This window comes from Misgurnus anguillicaudatus, chromosome 10 (assembly GCF_027580225.2).
Source record: "Misgurnus anguillicaudatus chromosome 10, ASM2758022v2, whole genome shotgun sequence".
Classification (NCBI taxonomy): Eukaryota; Metazoa; Chordata; class Actinopteri; order Cypriniformes; family Cobitidae; genus Misgurnus; species Misgurnus anguillicaudatus.
The window spans coordinates 25,199,954-25,213,553 of NC_073346.2; the positions used below are offsets into that span (position 1 = coordinate 25,199,954).

Here is a 13,600-nt window from a genome sequence, read left to right on the forward strand (position 1 = left end):
AGGAAGTTATTTCCCCTCCCAGTATGCATCAGGACCACCCTGCAGTGTTGTTTAAATGAAGATGCTTTTGACCTCTGTTTGACTAAGTCTACATATTTCTCGTTACGCAGTTTAACAGAGTCAAAAGGTCAAAGGTTAAGCAGGAGCAGTGTGTCCTAAATACCAAAGCTATTGATTTTTCTTCTAGGGAAAAGTTGGACGGAGATGACCAGGGTCAAATCTTTTGCCCTCTTAGAGAGAGAGAGGAATGCTAGAAGGAAAAGCAATGCTGCATGTGACTGCGTTTTTTCCAGTGGTGGTCTAACATTTCGTAAACTGACCTACATCTCTGTTTGTAATGGAATGGATACCACTCATGCCAGCAACAGCTTGTTGCTGGTGAAAGGTGGTAAAAGGTTTAAGTCTTACACAATGTCCTGAAGCGTCAGGACATTCCTCTGGGCTTCCCTGAGTAGTGGACCGTGGCGCTACTCTTTAAAGAATTTAACTTCAGTAAAGGACTCATTTATTGAGCCTGCTGAGTCATTTGTTAGGGTTTAATTAAAGAATCACTTTGAATCGGACAAACGTTAATTTGGCAAGTTTGTGTTTGTTGGTCTGTTTTGATGCTCGGTGAGAAACATGCAGTGGAGAACTTTAATCATCTCTGCAAAGTTTGACAAGGCAAGAACTCGACCATCAGATAGTCTCCGCATTAGTTAGCACACAAAGCCCTCGAGACCTCAGCCGTATGTGTTTACTGCTGTTTGTTTTTTTGGTGAGATGATGTCCATGCCTTATTTATCTTCAGTAATTCCCTGTTGATCTTTTCTCTCTCGAGCTTTATCTGGGATGATGAGACCTCCTGCCTCAGGCTCTCCGACTTAATCAAACTTCAGTGGCTCACAGGCGGAAACAGCAGCCCCTTCCACAACTCTGTTTGGGCAGATCTCTGCACGAGCTCGTATCCTGCGGTTTGGAAGGATTCGGTTTCTGTCTTTAAATAGTTGCTGAGGAGAAGCGAAGAAAGAAACTCAAGCGTATCTAAATGCAACGTATGCCGTATTATCCTCGAGTCATTTTGAAAGGCCGCAGCGCTTGTGGGCAGTGTCATGAAGTTATTATTAAAGTTTTGAAATGAGACCAAGGCATGCTGAAGCATATAGGAATTGGAAAACTGCCTAAATTTCTCTGATTTGTTTGGCCATAAATGTTTCCAGCTTGTTTTCACTTTTGGATATAAATTTAGACTTGGGTGAGATTCTTTCTGAATGAGCACATGCTCATATTTATGAGCGGATAAATAAGTAGCTTTGGTGGTGAAAACTACCATTCGTTTTCTGTGAAACCACAAGTGTTTTTATTGTGCATGTTGTGTTATTTGCAATCTTTATAACTTTAGGAATTCTGGACCTTCGAGTGAACCAGAGATTAGGCAAAGATTTCAAGCTTGTTTTCTTAACTCTTGAGCAAGAGGAAGATTACTGCAAGCAAGAGTACTGGCGGTCTTTTTTGCTACTACACAACAAGTCTGTTTGGCATAAAAGCATCTGCTAAATGGCCAGCAATTGAATAACGTGAAGGACATTTGGATAATTCAATTATGCTCCTTTTAAATTGAACTGAAATTGCATACTGGAGTCGACAGCAGTGCAAGTCTCCTGTTAGTTTGTGTTGCGTTTAACCAAAGGAAACAAACATTGGATTTGACTCCAACTTGAATTAACTGGCGACAAGACTCCCAAAAACATCACATAACCTTTAAATATACTGTAATTGATGCACTCAAGTCATTTCTCTCTGGTACTCCTAGATGAAGTAATGTAAATCTGTTATGACTTTCAAACATGAGCTTTTTCAGATCATGGCGTAGAAAGAAATAAAACACGGATGGTTTAGTTGTTAGCCTGTTCCTCTCCAAAAGCCTCCATGTGAACCCTGAGGAGCTGAAGGTGACCAGCTGGCCGGAGTTCTTATCAGGGTTTGAGCTTTAAAAGCCTTTAAGGAATGTCGGCGAAACGCCACCCGTATTTTGCTCTCTAAAGGCTGCGGGATTCACAAAGAGGGAATGCTTGGAAAAACATTCTTCTGTTGAAATACTGATCTAAAATCAGGTTTCCTGTACCAGAGCAGTAGTCAAACCGTTCATTTTTATTCATTGATCAAGACACAATGTATTTTGTGACATTATATCAGATAGGCTTTAAAGTTGCAGTGTGTAGATTTTAGCGGCATCTAGCAGTGACATTGTGAATTGCAACCAACGACTTAGTCCACTGTTCACCAAAACACATAGAGAAGCTTGGTAGCTCCCAGAAGACAAACATGTTGTGGTCTAAGACAAAATACAGTGGTGAAAAAACATTTGTCTATTTAAGGCTACTGTAGAAATATGGTGGCACAAAATGGCGACTTCTGTGTAAGGGGACCCATGGTGTATGTAAAAGCTCATTCTAAGGTAATAAAGACATAACAATTCATTATGTAAGGTCTTTATACACCACTGATAATGTAGTTATATATATATAATATTGCATTTCTACCATTAGATCCTTCTAAAAGTTACTCACTGCACCTTTAAGTACCTTTAACCTTTTTCTTGACCTTATGCTTAAAAACAAAATCTGAAAATAAGGACGAAACGTAAACAGAATGCTAAAAGCAAGATTTGTGCATTAAGCATTGGATTTCCCCAAATCCCGACTTAAGAAGCTATGTCACGGATGAGATTTGTGTCCGGCACTATCCAGGTGATTGTATCACGGCTGTCACTTTAATTTTAGCCAATAAATTCTCTTTTTCTGAATTTGAGAATAATTGCCACTTTTGCGCCGTTCATTATTACATCGGCTATATGAAAGGCGTTTAACAAATGCAGGTAGCGCTCTATAATTCTCCAGAATTAAGAGGCCGCTCTACATGAGCATAACTAATTCACATCGCCCTGAGGGGATTCGCAAGTTGAAGATCACTTTACAATATTAAACATGGCCGTTATTACATCAATTTTTCTTTTTTGCAATTCACATTGCTCTCCCGTGATGCGAGCAGCCAGACTGTCGCATTTCTCCAGCGCACAGTCACGGGGGACCCTGGCGCGTCTTTATGTAAAGCACAATGGGGTGAGACAGGAGAAAAGACAGGATGAGAATAAGGTGCATGGAGACAAAGAGAGAGGGACACGGGCAGACTGGGAGATGAAGAGAGACAGACAGACTGACCGAGGGAATAAGATGATGCAAAGAGGAATTGCAGTGGAGACAGAAAGGGAGAGAGAGAGAGCTGGGTGATGTCAGTAAGGAGCTGGCTGAAGCTATCATCTCATTCTCGCACAGCAGATTGGAAGAGCAGATTGCGCTCTGAGATGCCCTGAGATTTGGGCAGCATCCGATGGGGGATTTGTAGAGATTTGGAAAGAAATCTGCCTATAATGAATGTTAAGTGAAAAGCATTTCCATCGTCTTCTCTGTGAAAACATTGTCGTTGAGCGTTTGTTGTGTTGGCTTTGGCTGTGTGTCTGTGTGTCACAATCCTGAGATATGACAGTCTATCTTTATTAACCCGTATCTGCAGACCACCCAAACAGGGATGTTTTCTGAATGAAAAGACATTTGACATTTAAATAACCCTTTTGTTTTGTTTGCACAGACAATGGTTGAGAACATGATTTAGCAGAATGTGTTGAATATTCAAAAGTTGTTTTTTTTGTGACTGAAAGCCTTAATTTGCCTAAACTAGTGTTTATCACTGTATACTGTAAAGCTGCGTTGATACAATGTTGTATTGTGAAAAACGCTATACAACTAAATTTATTTCCGATTTTTGTTGTCTTTAAGGTGAATTGTGGATTGTCCTGAAGCACTTTATCAGATACTTGATTCTTCACTGTGATCACCTGACTGAAGCTTTGCTGTCACATTAGATCTTCTTTTAAGGTAAGGAAAGAGTGTTACTCACACCCTCGGTTTCCCAATTGCTTCATTTTGTTTTCTATTCATGTTGTTTTATTAAAATTTGGTGAAGTACGGTTGAGCCATTGAACAGACTTGACCGAAAATTGAAATCTGAATTCAACTTCATTATTCTTGCTGGTCTATTCACGTGAGGCCTCGCCTAGTCTGTCGATTTTTGCAGTAGAATACAAATATAATTTTACAGACATATCTGACAATCTGGTTATGAGCATAAGTGAAGTCTCAGTGTGAACATGCAACAAATAATATGAAGGTATTGGAGTCTGAGAGGAAAACGTGGAGGTGAAACTAAATAAGCGTGAAACAAACAGATGACAGAATCTTAACAATAGACAACCCAGATAAGACAGCAGACTTGGAAAAAAAAGCTCAGCTCACACCTGTGCAGGGTCCTTGTACTCATGGCCCCGTCTGAATAGATATACCTTAGAGATGGAGACGCCTCGGCAACAGTCACATGCGTTCTGGATTGCATTGCTGTATTGGGTTGTGACGGGGTCTGTTGGGTGATTATAGGGAGCAGATGGCCGGCCAGATGTGGGGTTGCGTTTGACCTTGGGCCCTGTGATAGGCTAAACATCGCAGGAGTCCTCCAGCGCTTCTTCACCTCCCTCAGCTTTGTTTCTGGGCTCTGCAGAGTCGCTGCACCATTTTGACAGCTTATGGTTGTTTTATTTAGATGAGCCATATGGAGCCATTATGCCACTATCGGGAAGGTGCTATCACTATTCCCAGTGTAGTTTATCACCCACTATGTATTCAGTCGAAGGCAGGTTTAAGTCACCAAGGCTGTTCACAATGACAGAAGAGATAAAGTGTAAGATATGAGTAATTAGATTCAACCATGTGCTCGGAGAAAAAGCGAATGACAGAATTATAATTGGGGTCGGGTGATCCAGGGTTGATAGAGTGGATCTTTAGTAAGTCGGTTAAGATTTATAAACGCGCTCGCCAGATTTAGCTGTCATCATAGCGGTTTACCAGAAAATGCTAATTGGTGAGCATTTTTTTTATGGTGAACATGATAGACCAGCATAAACCAGCTTGGTCCTGCATGGAAATTCATTTTAGGTCAGTATAGTCTTTTAATAGGGTACCCAGAATTCTGCTGCATCTTGTCAGTTTGGTTCAATCATACCGTTTAATCTATCTAGGTCTTCTTCTAAACCTGTGGGATGCATCAGAATTGGGTTTGTGAGTGTTGGTTGAGCCATTATATCACCCTGTTTAAAGGAAAACACCACCAATATTTTACTTGTCCTTACCTCAACTTAGACAAATTAATACATACCTATCTTTTTCAATGCGTGCACTTTTAATCTTTGTACAGGGCCTCGTGAATATGTTAGCATTTAGCTTAGCCCCATTCATTCCTATAGCTCCAAACAGGGATGAATTTAGAAGCCACCAAACACTTCCATGTATTCCACATTTAAAGACTGAGTAAGTATGGTGGCACAAAATAAGACTTTTGTTTGGAGCCATAAGAATGAATGGGGCTAGGCTAAATGCTAACACATACAAGAAGCGCTGTACAAAGATTAAAAGTGCATGCATTGCAGGGCTCCAGACTAACTTTTTTCACTAGGAGCACAGTGGCCCCCAACTGAAAATTTTAAGGGCACAACCAGAAAATTTAGGGGCACATACCGTAAATCAACATGCTAACCATGCTAACAGATTTCTACTAAGTAATACACTGTATTACTAATAAATACTTTGATGATGGATGCAGAATGTACAATGTGCTGTTTTAAATTCAGTGTTACATCACAAAAAAGGTCAAATTTACTGGTCGCACATGTGCGACTGGATGTAAAATTCAGTGGCACACTCTCAAATTTTGGTGGCAAAATGCCACCATTTGGGGCAGTCTGGTGCCCTGCATTGAAAAAATATAAGTATGTATTAATTCATCTAAGTTGAGGTAAGAACATAGTAAAATATTGAAAAATGGTGGTGGTTTGTCTTTAAATGGTTTATGTCTCTGTTCACAACTTTATTTAAATGCTTGTTTGTTCATTTCAATGTTTCCCCGGTACTACTTTTACAAAAATGTGACTGACAAATAGTTTTCTGTCTATCTCACAATTTTCTTTGATAAATTGTACCACCGTTCAAATTCTTCACATTCATTTCTGACAATAGCACCGCAAGCAATGTTGACAGCTGACTTTCCTACATTGATTTTGATCTCAGTCCAGATGTTCAGGTCACATTCTGATTCTCATCTTCATCCACATTCATCAAACTACTTTTTTAATATGGATTTCTCACGAAGACCGCCGATCAAACACTCTGTGACACAACAGGCAGAACTGAACTTATCATCTTGAGGTTTGAATTGAGCTAAAGAATATTTGATAGCTTTCTGGCGGTCTCAAAAGCAGTTTAACCCTCTGAAACACCACATCTTCTCTTCCTCTCATGAGAGGTTTGTTTGACCATAGGTCAGCTGAATAGGCAGATGCCAGCAGAGGATTTGGTCCACCATAGCTTTTTCTGGTAATAAATCCTCTCGATGGTTTATCACTCTCATTAATGTCAGCACCTGCTGTGGCTGGGCTCTTTCTGTCTGCCCGCCGGCTCTGCAGCTGTGCAAGGCACTCTGCCCACCAACCATGCCCTCTACCCTTCCACTCGACCAATGAGCAGTTGGCTGGGATTGTGTAAAATAGCTTCACTAGATTCATGCATGTAGGGGCTTGGGCTTGCTCTGTTGGTCGTAAACGTGTTTTTATTATGATCTAAGCATGCACATTCCAGATAATGAAGCAGAAGTTCTGCAAACAGATTTAAAGCTTGACTAGGTCATTGCATTTCCTGCCTGTTGAAATTCTCTTTGATTTTGCTCTTTTGGTGAGCAGAACCAAATATGGAGTGAAAAGAAAAAGAGGAAAATAAGATGGGGTCACAGACCAGGAGCTCACCCCCTCCCACTCGTTCTTCACAAATTGGTTTCTTAGGACCCTCTTTATTAGACTTTGTTTGTGTGTTTTCTGCCTCCTTTAGTTTTTCGGTTAATCCATCAGTGCTGGCATCAAAAAAGAAAAAGCTTGTGCATTCGGAGCCAGGATACACCTTCTGGCTCATCTGTGCCTTTTAATCCTGAGACTAACCGTGCTGGTGAGATTGCAGGCCCCTTAGAGTTTCTCCTTCTGGAAACTTCAAAGTCAGGCGTTGGAGATTTGGAATACAGGGAGGCAAAGCTGGCGGGGTGCCAGCATGTAGGTCAGCCCAGATCTTTAGCCGAGAGCCCCTGGTTCAGTGTAGGTGGATCTGAGGCCTGTTCTGTCACCATAGGCAGATGGAGGATTAATCCCCTTCTACCGCCACATGTTTTTGCATTATAAATGTCTCCCTTTATCTCTCTGTCTTCAGCTTTTCTAATAAGCATAATTGTGAATACAACCCTGGTGCCTCAAGATTTCTCTGTGGAGTTATGCGTCATTAGACCTTTAGCATTTTTGTAAAATGAAAGTACATTTTTTGCTGTTTAATTGACTGCGGAATCAGAGGGATGACAGGAAGTGAAGGGGAGAAAAGGGAGGTTGGGGGCCAGAACCGAGAGGGTAAGGTTTGGCTGCTAGTAAATGCCATAATTACACCATCTGGACCCATAAAGCATATTTTTAGTTGATCGACATGCAGAAGCTGTCAAGTGCTCTGACAATTAATAATAATTAAATAATAATTATAAACTAGTCCTGGGCAAAGATTAATTGCGATTAATCGCATACAAGATATGTGATTTTTTTTTTTGCATAATATATGTGTGTGTACTGTGTTTTATTATGCATATTTAATCACACACATGCATATTCATTTCAGAAATGTTTTATTTATATATAATTATTAAAATGTATTTATCATATACAATATATAAAAATAAATATATATATATACACACGTAAATGTTTCTTAAATACATACATGAATGTGTTTATATATACATAATAATTGCAGACGGCACACACTTTTATTTTGTATGTGATTAATCGCGATTAACCTTTGCCCAGCACTAAAATAACATTAAAAATGCTATTTATGTACAGATGGTCTGATTAATTGGCTCCCAAATGTTATAGGGGGTTTTATAGGCCTTATTTGTCAGGTCATAGTGCAGGTGATAGTCAAACTGTATAATGGCGCTTTTCTATTGCTTAGTACCCCACGGTTTGGTTTGGGTCAGGTCGGTTCACCTCACCTCACTTGGTTAGCTTTTCTATCGAGTTTAGTATCAGATCGCAGTGGGAGGGATTAGGCGTGTTGTTATTTGCGCTGCCTACTGCTGTGACATCATAAAAGTGAGAGCGTCGTTGTACATTCCCATACATTTATTTATTTCTCAGTCTGCCACAAAATAAAAATTAACCACCACAAATAGATGTTTGCACATCGTGTTTATCACTACCTCTGTATCACATGACAGCTTTTGTACAAACACCCGTGGCGTCAGTTGACACGCTCCGCTGAGCCTTATTGAAGTTGCATTTAAGCATATATGCGGACGTGCTCATCGTGAATGTACTGCCACAAACTGCAAGTCTGGAAAAAACTGGTATGGTGTCCCTGATTCTCAACCTGTGGATGTTTTTCATCACTAAAAGGGAGTTTGGGAACTTATAGCAGAGCACATGACAACATGTTTGCGCGAGACTAAGGTAAAGCTAATCTCTTACATTGTAGTGATGATGCTGGTAGTGATGATTCTCTCAGACCAATCAGTGATCTACAGTGTTTTCGCATCAAGTTTTGGTATCAGCTCGGGTCGCTTGGAACCCCCACCGAGGTGGTACAAAAAAGTATAGTGTACTACGGACTGCACCCAATGGAAAAGCTCCCAAATGTAAGATGACCCAAACTAAACCAAACCAAACCGTGGGGTACTATGCAATGGAAAAGCACCATAAGTGCCACAGCTCATGGTGTCTGCTGCAGCACATTGGCAAACCCAATGTCATGGCTCTTGTTTTGGATTTTTATCTTTAGAGTTAGCTTCTGCCTGAGGCGATAAATTGGATAAATCAACTCATTTCATTAAGCTGTAATTCCGTCTGGTAAAACTTTGTTTGATTGTAATACCTAGCCAAAAAGCACCTTGACGCATGTGTTTGAACCTATGCCGTGGAGAAGGCAGGGATTGCAAAATTTGGGCTGTGAAGATTTTTCAGTATAATTCAAAAACACAAAGGAGTAGCAAATTCATGGAAATGAAACGAATGAGGTTAATACAGGCTGATTTATGCAGAAATCCTTGAGGATGACATTTGTTTTGTTGCACACAAAATGTAAATGAAGAAGGAGAGCCTTGCTTCAAGATGTCTCTGAGGGACTCAGTCACCGTGTTCATAGAAAAACAGCAGATCTGGGATCAGGTTCTACCTCATCTTCTCAAATCATAGAATATAAAGCAAAACAGATCTAGAAATACCTCTAGTTTGAGGATGTATAGTTGGGTCCAGCAGTCAAAGAGCGCAGAAGATCTATTTATTTTATTTGCACATAGTTTAACTTAAGTTAAAATAAGCAAAGTTATGACATTGACCATGTTAATTATTTAACAAGATGTTCAGATTTTCCGTATTGATGCATACAAGATGTGAAACGTTGACAGCCTTTTGGAGCGTGTACTGTACTATAAATGGTTTGAAATTTCATTAATACAGCCTAATTCTTTGAACATATCCATTTTTTTGTGCTTTTCTTGGCTTAGTTTGTCATCTGAACTCATGGAATTCGAGTATGTTTTACAAGCTTATTTCTGCCAATGAGATGTGACACTGGCTGAAACCATTAAAGAATTGAGCATCAGTACTTTAGATGCCAGAACTGTCTGTCTCAACAAAGGCATGAAGAGCTGAAGACGTCTCACCACCAATCAGATTCTATTAAAGCTATTAGCTTAACGGGTGACTGTGGTGACAGCGTTCTGGCTCTCCGAGCTGATGTCAATCTGTTTGCTATAATATACCCCAGACAGAAAAGACAACTTGGGAATTCAGTCTCATACTTTTAAATGTTTAAAAAAAATGTACAGCTTATTCGGTTTTTAACAGTTACACAATGGACTTTAAGACCCCCTTCCACCTGGCATTTAAAGGGGACATTTCACAAGACTTTTTTAAGATGTCAAATAAATTTTTGGTGTCCCCTGAGTACATATGTGAAGTTCTAGCTCAAAATACCATATAGATCATTTATAATAGCATGTTAAAATTGCCACTTTGTAGGTGTGAGCAAAAATGTGCCTTTTTGGGTGTGTCCTTTAAAATGCAAATGAGTTGATCTCTGTACTAAATGGCAGTGACGTGTTTGGATAGTGCAGATAAACGGGTAGTATTATCCCTTTCTGACATCTCATCTTACCTATTTCTTCACATGCTTGCTGTAGGGATGTCACAATGTTTAAATAATCATCTCATCGCGATTGTTTGACCTTATCGTGATGATTTCAGTTCACCGCAATGATTGCACATCTCTCTAAAAAACACCAGGGGGAGGGCTGCAGCGCCTGTATAAACGAGACGGTATCAGATTACTTTTAAATATGTGTTATGTGTATTAATATTTACTGCCAGGTAAACCTTGCAAAAGATTTAATTTAAATCACAACAATGTGTGAAAATTATTTCATGAACACACAAAAAAATGTATGAGAATCAAATGTTAAAGCAAAAAAACAGACAATTAATCCTCATATTCGTCAAAGCCCTAAAACAGGCAATTAATCGTCATAATCCTATCAATTTATTAGACAATTAACCATCAGCCCTAGCTTGCAGAGAATGGTTTACCGAAACTTAGTTACTGGGTTGATCTTTTTCACATTTTCTAGTTTGATACAAGCATTGGACCCAATTATAGCACTTAAACATGGAAAAGTCAGATTTTCATGATATGTCCCCTTTAAATGCTTTTTAAGTGAACAGAAAGCACATGGCCACATTAAAAGCCTTTAGTGTAAATGCACTAAGGATGCATTGTTATTGGCTCATTAAAACCACATTCAGTCGTTCTGACTGACTGAAGCTTGACGGGAGTGTAAATGTTAAGGTGTTTTCTGTACTCGCATATGATTATTTAAGCATTTCTGAATTACTTAATATTGCACTAATAAATTAAATTATCCGCATTTGTCACTAAATGTGTTGCACAGTTTTCTCCATACATGTTTATAACTTGTAAAATAACACTAATCAGTCCTTCCAAAAAAAACGCAGAGTTTTTTGTGATTGTTGCGGGCAAAAATCCTTGATCTTGCGGCACATTTTCTTAAAAAATGCAATGGAATATGCGGGATATTTATGCAATGAAATTAGGGGAACTTGCAAAAACTGCGGAGACTTGCAAAAACTGTTTGTAGCTTTTGCAGCTTTTCAATGATGTTCACGTCACATAATCGCGTCACCTCATAACGTTCCCATGGCAACATGGGACATGGCTGCACTTGTGTGAATTAAATGTAACATTTTTTAACTTTCTGCTAAGATATGTGATGTTTTTTTCAACTAAAATGCGGGGATTATGAAAGCATGCAAGCCCCGCATATTTTGCGCACGGAAATCTGCAATTTATACTGCAAAGTGTGGCGTTTTTGAAAAAATGCGGCCCCCGCATAAATATGCGGACTTATTGATTATACGTTGAATCATGCGATCGCATAATCACGTTTTTCTGGAGGGACTGACTAATGTGACATTGATATCAGCACTTCTCCAGCAAGACCTATTTTAGTCTTTCCAAAGGCCATGTGGGTTCATGGTTTTTTCCTTCTACAGTACAGTACATTTCTGTACAATAATATTTCTGAGTCTGGCAGATGATCCTATTTAAAGTGAGATACAGTACATTTAAAGTATGCATTTTTGTCAGTTTGTGTTTTAACAGTCTAACCCATGATCTTGGCATTGCCCGCACTGTTCTCTACCATTTAAGCTATAGAAATACTGCTTTATATTCTGCTCTTACTATGAAAAATAGATTATGTAAGACTGATTCAAATTTTTTTACATCTGTAATATATACAGTAAGTGCCCTTTTCCATTTTGCACAGGTGGCACTTTAGGATCTATCCGATCACGCTCCAGGCGCATTGAAAATCAAGGTGTAAAGCATTCTAAAAAATTCCCCAATACTATCTTAATGTGACACACATTGTAATGCTAGGTGTAAAGAAGGCCTATTTCTAGCTAAAGAAATGCAATTGTGTGACAACGGATGTGTCGTCGTTTCCTTCTCTCCTAATTCTGTCCTCACTCACTTTCTCCCTCATTTGCTCTCAAGTCTCATTTGTCTCATTATTTGAATTTAACAAAGCACTTTGTTGTCTTTGTGGGGGAGGCTTCATTTAAAGGCCTGATTGGAATGAGGAGATGATGGCGGTGAAGGAGCCATTTATACGAGATGAGAAGGTGGTCTAAGCTATTTTGAGAATGAGCCCCGTGCCCACAAAACCTGCCAATTAGCCTAAGTGGCCTCACAGCGAGCCGGATTAGTCCGTACCTTTCCGTGAAAAGCGACAGCCGCTTTTTCTAACAAAAAAAGTGACAAACCTGGTTAAGCTGCCAGGCTTTAATTGCAGGTCTGGTTGCAAAATATCACGTTACATTACAGACACCCACATACGGCTGTGTTTTATGTTGCGGTAAAATGACTTCCTGGTTAAGCTGACTGCTGTTTCTTCACATTTTCTACCTGTTGTGTCGTAGTGTACCTTTGTTCTGCCAAGCTGTCTGGCTCTGATTTATTTAATTTCTTTTCACTGTTCCAGTTACGCTTACCGGATAAGCATGTTTATTTTGGCCACATTGTGTTTTTTTTTTTTACCGTAGGCCGACGCGACTCAAAAATAGCAGGCGTTCGTTTCGTTCTCGTGTGAAATGCCTTGGTGTAAATTTTATAGAGAATCCAAAAAAAGTTTCCCACAGTCTGGACAGACAGCACGTATCGATCAGAGTGTAAAGCCGGGTTTTGCCGGAGATTAATACTCTGCTCAGCAGAGCTCATGAAGTTGTTACCTTAATGTGGAAAAACCAGCGTGATCAGCCTTATTGACAGCGCAGGGCAAGGCCAATGATTAAGTAAGTGAAGTGTATTTCACAAGCATTTACTGGTTTCCACATGAACTATGTATCTTGTCTGGTATGTCCTACCACCAAACGATTTCCGTTGTGCCTCTGTGGCAGCACATGTACTCGTGATAGATTGGTTTCATCCAAAACCCATAGCAGAAGTACATTTTTAATAGGAGGAAGAGGGTTGCTTATGCATCTTGATTTAACCGGTTTAATGAACTCATATTTATCCTGAATTGCGAGCTTGTTAAATATCTAAATAGTGGGCATGGAAGGTCACCTTGAGAATTTCAACATTCATTTTTGCTCTTGCCTATTGAACTAGCTGACCTGCATTGGAGAGATGTGTTAGTGAGTTTTTAATCGGCATGGATATTTATTTATGACTCTCAGCCTGCAGCTAATTTACCTCATCTCATTCTCCTGTTTCAGGTCATTTACATACAGCCCACCCCCAAGGCCTGCCGGGACAGGATTACTGTATTAATTGCTTTTTGGTGTGATGGAGAACAAAGCAATCTTTTTCTTCCCCTTCATATTCCAAGCGACTAATGCTAAGAACTTTGCAGG

The 13,600-nt window shown here is 39.6% G+C and overlaps 1 protein-coding gene across 6 annotated transcripts in view; it reads left to right on the forward strand.

Moving 5' to 3' along the window:
- sema6cb (semaphorin 6Cb) overlaps positions 1–13,600 on the forward strand; it is a 354,388-nt gene that overhangs the window by 202,061 nt on the left and 138,727 nt on the right. For 5 of the 6 annotated variants that reach the window (XM_073872208.1, XM_073872209.1, XM_055210271.2 and 2 more), the window contains one exon: positions 3,816–3,914. The exons of the other annotated variant lie outside the window; for it this stretch is intronic. The gene's annotated coding sequence lies outside the window, so the exon portion shown is untranslated. The remainder of the gene's footprint in view (positions 1–3,815; positions 3,915–13,600) is intronic. 6 annotated transcript variants of the gene reach the window in all.